The sequence below is a fragment of the Octopus bimaculoides genome, chromosome 4 (genome assembly GCF_046866305.1).
Source record: "Octopus bimaculoides isolate indiv1 chromosome 4, ASM4686630v1, whole genome shotgun sequence".
Lineage (NCBI taxonomy): Eukaryota > Metazoa > Mollusca > Cephalopoda > Octopoda > Octopodidae > Octopus > Octopus bimaculoides.
The window spans coordinates 21417852-21426139 of NC_142931.1; the positions used below are offsets into that span (position 1 = coordinate 21417852).

General features: G+C 37.8%; 1 protein-coding gene across 6 annotated transcripts in view; it reads left to right on the forward strand.

Annotated features, from left to right (window-relative positions):
* The window catches only part of LOC106876310 (uncharacterized), a 345615-nt gene that overhangs the window by 248427 nt on the left and 88900 nt on the right, over positions 1-8288 (forward strand). The window lies entirely within an intron of this gene.

An 8288-nucleotide genomic window follows, 5' to 3' on the forward strand; every position in this document is an offset into this window, starting at 1 on the left:
TACATACATATATGCATGCTTGTATGTATATTTGAGTGATTGTGTGTATATGTGTGTGTGTGTGTGTGTGTGTGTATATATATATGTGTATATATGTGTGTGTGTGTGTATGTATTATGTATGTATATGAATGTGTGTGTGTATGTATGTGTGAAGGCGCGTGGCTTAGTGATTAGGATATTTGCCTCACGATCGTAAGGCCGTGAGTTCAATTCCCGGCGACGCGTTGTGCCTCTTGAGCAAGACACTTTCTTTCACATTACTTCAGTTCACTCAGCTGACAAAAATGAGTAGTACCTGTATTTCAAAGGGCCAACCTTGTCACATTCTGTGTCACGCTGAGTCTCCCTGAGAACTACGTTAAGGGTTTACATGTCTGTGGAGTACTCAGTCACTTGCACGTTAATTTCACGAGCAAGCTGTTCCGTTGATTGGATCAACTGGAACCCTCGTCGTCGTAACCGACGGAGTTCCTTGCTGCAGTGTAATGACTTGTGTACCTCAATGACACTAGAGCTATGGCAGTGGAGCTCAAGCTCCTGGTAGGACCTGCCAAGCCGGTCAGGTCAAGAGATAGAGGCCAGACTAAAATGGACCATCTCTTCCCACAAGTAAAAATGGGTTTTCGTACAGAAGTATCAGAGACAATTCAGAACTAACAAGATCTGGTAGAGGGAGGTTTTCCTTTGGGGAAACATGTCTGGAACTCACAAGGGAGGAGGAAGAGAGAACACATTAAGGTTAGTTGGAGGCGGGATTCTGAGGTGGGCTGAAAACGCAGGGATTCAACTGGAAAGAAGCACGAAAGATCACCTGGAGTCGAGGAGGGTAGAAAAAAGTCGTCGATAGCCTATACTCCATAGGGAGCGAAGATCTTAATAATAATAATAATAGTAGTAATAATAATAATAATAATAATAATAATAATAATAATAATAATAGCAGTACCAGGCAGTGGATCTCATGGGTTTTGATCTTAACTGATTGTAAATGCTATCATGTAACATGTTTTGCCTTGGTATAAAAGGTGAGCTACAGCATATATTCTGCTCAATACTACATATTTGCTTGTCAGTTTCTTGACCTTCAGCAGTTGAGCATGTCCCTTGGTGGCTGACGATATGCGTATTTCTGATCACGAGCAGAAGTAGTGGGGGAGCATCGTAGACGAGAGTCTGCAAAGCGCAACGCCCACTGTGTATTACTACACAAAGGCCATCAGTTGTGCAGCAGAATATGGCCTTTACCCATCATCAGAACACAAAATCCCTACTGCAGCGATCACTCAGGAGGGTGAAGAACACCTGATGAGAAGATCTTGCAAATGATAGTCAAGCTGCCACTGAAGCAATACTATCTTAGGGAGCAAATTAATGGGCCTAAGAGTTCTGTATCGGTTCATTTACTTTTCAACGAGTGCTCTACCTTATTTGCGATATCACCAGAAATTATATGTCACTGGAACGAACATTTTTCAGAACTTGTAAGCCGTGAGATGATGCGGTAATCGATGCTATTCAGCAAAGTCCTGTCATCAGTTCCTGGGACTCAGCACCTTTAATAGACGAAGGAATAACAACGATAAGTAAAACGAGTTTAAGTAAAGTACCTGGTAAAGACGGAATTTGCGCAGATGTTTTGAGTTTTGGTGGTGGTCGTATCACACAGAATCTTTACGAGCTTATTAGTGTAGTCTGGTGAATGGTTCGGTTTTCAAGGACTAGAAGGATGTGATTATCCTTCCTCTCTATAAAGGAAAGGAAATCAGAATTAAGTGAGGAAATTGCAGAGCTGTTACTCTACTGCCAGCTGTTAGCAAGATTCTGGCAAGTATTCTTACTCGTCTAAATAATAATTTGTAAATGATTCCTCTCCGAATCTCAATGTGTCTTCCGTTTTGGTAGAGGAACAATAGATATGATTTTCACAGCAAGACAGATGCAGGAAAATTGCTATGAACAGAATTTGGATTTTGTCCAGATTTTCTTTGATTTAACCAAAGCCTTCGGTACTCTAAATAGGGTCTCCTTGTGGAAAATACTCTGCAAACTTTTTTGCCCGGATGACTTTATCGATAATTAAATAATTTCATGATGGCATGAATGCATAGGTCAATAGCGGTGCTGGCACGGCAGAACCCGTTTTTCAGTCTCTTTTTCGTGACCTCTTTTATGCTGATGATTGCGACTTAGTTGTTCATAAAGTGAAAGATATGCAAATTCTCATGGATTATATTTCTAAATCTTGCTAGGCATTTGGACTCAACATTAGCTAGGACAAGTCTGTTGTAACATTCCAATCTGCGTCAGGAAACCCATTTGTGAAACCGTCTATCTTAGTTGAAGGAGCAGTACTGAAAATTTTGTCTACCCGGGCAGCATATTCAGCCGTTCTTGCTTCCTGGATGATAAAAAACCCTTAAGGATTCAGAAGACATCAAATTGCTTCAGATCAAACACTGTAGGTTGTCGGTCTCCATCTAGAAGAGGGCTGTTTCTCACATGGTCAATTGTATGTAGCTTGTTCCAGAGTAGGAAGCCCACAGAAACTCTTCATACATGCTTTAAAGAAATAAGTTAAAAATATTATATATATATTGAAGTCCTGCAAATGTTTTATAATTTTTGTACAATCCATTTCTCTTTTATCATGTACGTGACTTTCTGTATTCAGATAGTCTAATTAAATTTCTAAAATTGTGTTATGCAATATTTAAGTAATTTTTAACAACTTTTATAATAAGGAAAATAGGCATTACGATAGATGCCAATAAGTGCCTTATGAATACACTTCAACACCGTACAAACCGGGAGGCCAGTTAGTATATATATATATAAGTTACAGGTGCATTTTTAGGTTTCTGCCAACCAACCAATTGAATGATTTTACTAAGATTTGGAGTACAGGAAGAACCTGTGCAGATGAATAATTTTTAGTGGGTGTAGCTTGCACTGCACTACTCCCACTTATTAGCCCAAGAAGACTTTCACCGGTGTGACAAGAGAATTGACAAAACCAGGAACTTCCAAAGCCTCAGGTTTTATTTCGGAGATTTCCTTCTCCTAGATAGATTACCAACCATGAGGTAAGCCGTCCCATTCCAAACACCTAACCGACACTCAGACACTCTGTAAAGTGATCAAATATCACTCCGGTGACCGATGTGGAGCAGCTCATCCCCTCCCCCCCCAAATATATATATATACATACATACATACATACATACATACATATGTTTACACACATATCTATGTAAGTTTGTATGTATACGGCACACATATAAACCTGCCTACGTTGCCTAACTCCTGCATAACATTCGTCGATCACACTTATCTTCAATAACGTTGCTCTATTAATCATCCGTGCCCTTTCCTGCGGCACAGTCTACCCAAGAGTACATTATCTAATATTTACTTTCTCTCTTCTTTAGATAGTAGGTCGTGCTGAAAGAAATGCGACTGCTATTTCTAGAAGGTCGAGTAAGCACGCAGAGGCAACGTTGCTAGCTTGTACAAAAGTACGTGCGTATGCGTTGAAATTGAGGCTATTGAATCATGCGTGCGCGCGTGTGTGTGCGCGTGCTGTGAGCAATAAATAATAGAGAGCCAGAAAACGTGTTTCTGTATGTAGGAGTGCGTGTGTGCGTGTAAGTATATTATTTATTACATACTCCTACGCATACAGTTAACTGCTCACACAGGCTGCACAGCCGTTACAAACTGACATATGCCCACGCACTTGTTCAAGTACTGATGCACAGGCGGATGCGCACTCACACACATATATATATACGCAGCAATACTCACACTCCTATTCATGTGTGTTCACACACACATACACAAACGCATATATGCATGTGTATATGTATCTCTGTCTTTTTCCCTGTCTGTTATACATATATATGTGTGTGTGCGAGTACATGTGTGTGAGTACATGTGTGTGAGTGAATGAGTGTTTGTGTATGTGTGTGTGTACGTGCGTGTGTCTGTGTGTGTATTATCTAGGTATAACGCTACGTAAGTGACTCAAAGGCCTCGAGTTTCGCGAATAGCACTTACTAGACTCGTCGAATTTTAAAGGACCTATGGGTGCGTGGCTAAGAAGTTCATTTCGAAACTACATGATTCCGAGTTCAGTCCCTCCACATAGCACCTGAAGTTTGTATGCGTGTATGTCCATTTTCCCTTTCCCTTTTTCTTTCGTATGTAGCTATCGCCTGTCGTCCACCATTCATTCATTCTCTTTCCTTTTTCGCTGGTTTTCTTTAGTGTTAATTATTTGTTTTTCTTAGTTTCATCTCCTTCTCATTGCTTTACTATATCAATTCTCTCTCTCTCTCTCTCTCTCTCTCTCTCTCTCTCTCTCTTTGTCACATGCTGTCTTCTCTCTCTTTTTTATCTCTATTACTCTCATACTGTGAACATCTCTTTCGATTCTCTGCTTCATTTTCTTTTTCTCTTCCTCCACAATTAGTAACAGAGTAACCACGTTAGCAGAAAACTTCATTAACATAAAGTTTTTGCTGATATGTCGTAATAGCTGATTTAATTTTAAATAGGTAGACAAATGGAAGTGGGTTCAAATGACAATCATGGTCAAATATAGTTATTTTTATATTTACAAGATTGGCTGCATCGCTAATGCTATGGCACAAAAGAGGACTTGCTACGGGCAGACAATTTTGATCTGGTTTGTAAATTACATTCACCTCAATCAAATTGATTCCATCATATATGCAGAGCTTCCAAGTGCACCCAAAGAGATAAAGCTCTTCAGTATTGTTGAAACCCTGGTGGTTTATGGCTCCAGTGGCACTCTCATTAAGAATTCTTCTTGCATGAAAAACAAGAAACGCACGAAATGGTTTCCAGGATCATATATCAAGGAAACCCAAACGAAGGACAACAAGTATCTATTTAACAGAAATCCGTCAGAAGATGGAACCGTTCAAACCTTACTTAGACGGAAATTGATAACAACTGGATAATTTTCCACTATCCACTCCTGACCTACGTATTCAATACACACATCACATTGCAGGACTTGTGTGACAAACGCTCTTAAATGAAAGGGGCAGCATTGATGTTGTTGGACCTTACCAGTAATTTCCAAAAGGAATAACAACCTATGAAATTCGTGCTTGCATTGAATCATCATCGTTCTGGTATAATGTTAAAATCTCCAAACTATCTACAAACATGAAAGTCAATATTTTAGGGATCAGCTGTCTGGATATTTTACTAAAATGTTTGTACAAGATTTCCTCTCGCTAATAATGGTACTACAGACCCTGATCCTATAAGATCAGTGATTAAGACAGCAGATGAATTGGTATCAAAGGTGTTCCATAATCTGGAACATTGTCAAGTAACACACAAGTGGCTGTGTGAAAAAGTAATTTGGTTAATAGCATCAACTACATCTGTTGCAGACACTTCCAGGAAATAGACATAGTTACTAATCAGTGGGCACTGTTGTGGATCTGGAAAAAATAGTTCAGTTTTACAGAATTTGAAATTTCATAGGAACCTTCAGATTTACCATCACACAGACCGCAGCGAAAAGAAAGACCCACAGTAATGTTTCTGCATGATTTAGATCAATGCAGCTATACAATGATATTAAGTAAATGGTTAAGAAGCTTAGTTATGTGGAACCAAGATTATTAATCTTACTTGAATACACCAGATGAAATTACATAATTATACCTAGAATTTCAATAATACCACCAGATATGCGATTTCGACTTAGAAGAGTTCAATTTGCACATTTGAACTCTTCACAATTGACAGCTGTTGTACTGCCGGCGAATTTTATGTTGGATGCTCAAGAGTTGAAAACCTCCACATTATCTTTATTTACACACTTGTTTGTAAAATGAAGATCATTATATATTTGCAGGTGGTTAACTGAGGTGTCCAAAACTTCCAACGTTATGATGGATGCATATATGCTAGGATTCATCACAACTCTTAATATAGTATTTTGATAACTGAATGTATTGCAGTTCCAGTATTTGAATGTGTAGTTTTCCTTGGCTAATCTGGCTTCCATGGGGAAGCCGGAGAAGCTCATATTTCTATGAGTTATTTTCTTCCTGACAATCATTATTCAAAATTACTTTAAGAATCAAAAAGATATCAAGAATAAAAGATAAAGTAAATGCTTTCAAACTTAGTCTTATGGCCTAAATTTGATTGAATTATGTAAATGCCATTTAAGTTACACACACACTTTGATATGTACACACACATTACACACTCAGGAACACATACACACTCAGGAACACATACACACATACACTCACTCACTCACTCACTCACTCACTCACTCACTCTCTCTCTCTCTCACATACACATACACAATTATAGTACAATTTTACTTATGAAAGTGTGCCTGCATCACGGTGCATTGGACACCGGACTAGCATAAACGTATTGGATACTAATCTTATTTCTTGAATGAAAGCTAACTTTCAGGAGAAATATAATAGTGTGTGCATATATATATATATATATATATATATATATATATATAACGTGTGTGTGTGTGTGTATGTGTGTGTGTGTGTGTGTGTGTGTGCGTGTGTGTGTTTGTGTGACCATTAATTTATGAAGATCTGTATGTACGCATATGAAATAGGGTCCATATTTATACATGAATATATATTGAGTACATATTTATATGTATCCATCCTTCTTTCTATATACATATATAAATACACATATATGCATGCACACCTACATATGCAAACATACACACCTAACATACACATTCTCTCTCTCTCTCTCTCTCTCTCTCTCTCTCTCTCTCTCTCTCTCTCTCTATTATATATATATATATACACAAGGGGTGTATGAAAAGTCTTGAGCCTCTAAAAAACAAAACATGGTGCAAGACTTCTGATGAAGGTACAAGACTTGAAGGCTCAAAACTTTTCATACAGTATAGATAATATACTGTTCCGTGATAGAAAATTCAACAAAAAAAACCACCCCGTCTGGTGAGTGATAAATATTCTTCTCTAGGTACAAAGCCGGAAATTTTGGTGGAGGCGGGAGTCGATTAGATCGACCCCAGTATGAACTGGTTCTTAATTTATTGACCCCGAAAGAATGAAAGCCAAAGTTGACCTCGGCGGAATTTGAACTCAGAACGTAAAGACCGACGAAATACCTCTAAGCATTTCACCCGGCGTGCTAACATCTCTGCTAGCTCTCCGACTTGTAAGAGATAAATATTATTTATTTAAAGGTCACAATACATGTATTAAAGCATTACTAATAGTTTCATATATTGAGAAAACTCAAACATTTTCTTCAGGCACAAACCACATATCATAACGAACTAAAAACAAATTGAATTATAGAAGAAACGCGAAAAAACGCAGAAAGTAAACAACAGAAAACGAAAACTGGAAAACGAAAGCACACAAAAACAAAAAAAACAAACAAACTAAAATGTGAAAAATAAAAGGTGAAAAGGTAAAGGACTATCCCCCTTAGACCTTAAATGATAAGGTTGGAAAGATATCAAGTCAGTCAGGAATAGGCGGAATTTTCCAACTATTCAAAATATATTTATACTTATGCATGCAACTACTGAAATTTCTGACCTGGTGTTTAATAGAGAGTTAGGTATCTTAGATCTGAACGGGATCTGCGTTCATTTCAGCCAAAGTCGACATTTATTCGATCCATTCACATAAGGATTTGATTTCTCAATTATTTCCATTTAACCACATGCGGTGTTTCGTTATCTTTCAAAGCCCATACGTAGCTAACCAACTTAGTACATTACTTTTGTCCTTATGCCGGAAGGAGTCTATGTGATTGGTATAGCGATTTTTAAATTCTTCTTCATATAATCCAATATAGGTCTTCTTATCAGTTGTATTATTATTTAGGGCTGCCGTAACTTCTGCCTCATATATGATAGATTTAGTCATACATCGTTGGTCAAGTGGACAAGATCATGGGTCGCGACAGTTGCAACTAGACGTAGGCTTTTGGTATTGACTACGTGTAATAATACTCTTCATATTGGGGCAGCGACTATATGATAATTTCACAGAAATTAAATATTTTCCTCTATCTGTGAGTTGCTGCAAAGTGTTTGTCTAGGAGAGACAGGAATCTTTTACCAATGTTAGTTTTTATATTAAAGGAAAAGGGAGGGGTAAACCAAATAATTTTCCTTGGTTATTTTTAGGTTTCTCATTATTCTTATTCTTATTACTACTAGAGTGGTTATGTATTGCCTTATCTTTGATGCCATTAGATCTATTA